The sequence below is a fragment of the Mus caroli genome, chromosome 9 (assembly GCF_900094665.2).
Source record: "Mus caroli chromosome 9, CAROLI_EIJ_v1.1, whole genome shotgun sequence".
NCBI lineage: Eukaryota > Metazoa > Chordata > Mammalia > Rodentia > Muridae > Mus > Mus caroli.
Genome location: NC_034578.1, coordinates 82,056,830 through 82,057,870, shown reverse-complemented (window position 1 = coordinate 82,057,870; position 1,041 = coordinate 82,056,830). Strand labels below are relative to the sequence as shown.

The 1,041-nt window shown below is 37.7% G+C and overlaps 1 non-coding gene across 1 annotated transcript; it reads right to left on the bottom strand.

Annotated features, from left to right (window-relative positions):
- Positions 1-337: 337 nt before the first annotated feature.
- LOC115032009 lies at positions 338-473 on the bottom strand. Its single transcript, XR_003837658.1, has one exon. It is a non-coding gene; the product is annotated as a small nucleolar RNA SNORA42/SNORA80 family (small nucleolar RNA).
- Positions 474-1,041: the final 568 nt, after the last annotated feature.

Here is a 1,041-nt window from a genome sequence, read left to right as displayed (position 1 = left end):
GTCTTTGACTACTGCTAATTCCTTCCTCATACTCAGTGCCTTAATGAGATGGGAAATTTCTCAGGACCCGTATTCTTTCTACTAAGTTATAAACATAAATGGTTTCAATAACAAAAATGTTAGCTTTTAAGCTTCCAAAAAAACTAAACATTGACTTAGGAGAGAAAACTTGGGATTTTTCACATTGACAAAAACAGGAAACTCCCTTAAAAAGAAAATTACGGAAAGACAGAAAGCAACCATTCTTGTCCCCTAAGTCGTCTGGATGACAGATTATAATCAATCAGTGTTTGCTAGAGCTTATTTATAGTTTTTTTTTTTTTCTTTTCTTCTTTTCCACTGTGTGACCCACTTCAGTGCCAGCCGCCTACAGGCATGGAGGCCAGGCCATGGTTAGGAGCCACAATTTGCTCTAGCATGGGACACTATGAGAGGCCCAGGGGGACGAGCCTGCCATCAATCCAATGACTTACTTGTAGTTTTACAGCACCTATCTGTAAAGGTCTGACAATAGAGAAGATATTTAATATTCCTTTAGTTTTTTCTTGTTAAAATATGTACTGAATGAACATTGAATTTGCCTTCTGATTTTTGTCTTCATAATTACTTCTTGCCTTATTGCCCATTGCCATTTAGGGATTTCTGTGTGCTTATGAATGAAGTAGCTATGCTGCTTCTAGATTTAAAAGGTCTATCTAACGTTGAATGGCATGGTTACATTGGGCTTGGACCAACCATTTACAGCATTCCTTTGCTGACTTTTCCTTTGGAAAATACTAACTTCCTAAGGGCAGGAGCTGATGTCCACTCTTGAGTTAATTCAGGAGCTGGAAAAAGTATTTACTACCAATGTTAATATGTAACAATAAAATCAAACAAACAAAGGAACAAAAAAACAACCCAAAATACAAATTGTGGTGTTAAGTTAAATTAAGTCTTGTTGTTGTTTTGTTTCGTTGGTTTGGGTTTTTTCAAGACAGGGTTTCCCTGAGTAGCTCTGAGTGTCCCGGAACTCACTTTGTAGACCAGGCTGGGCTCCAA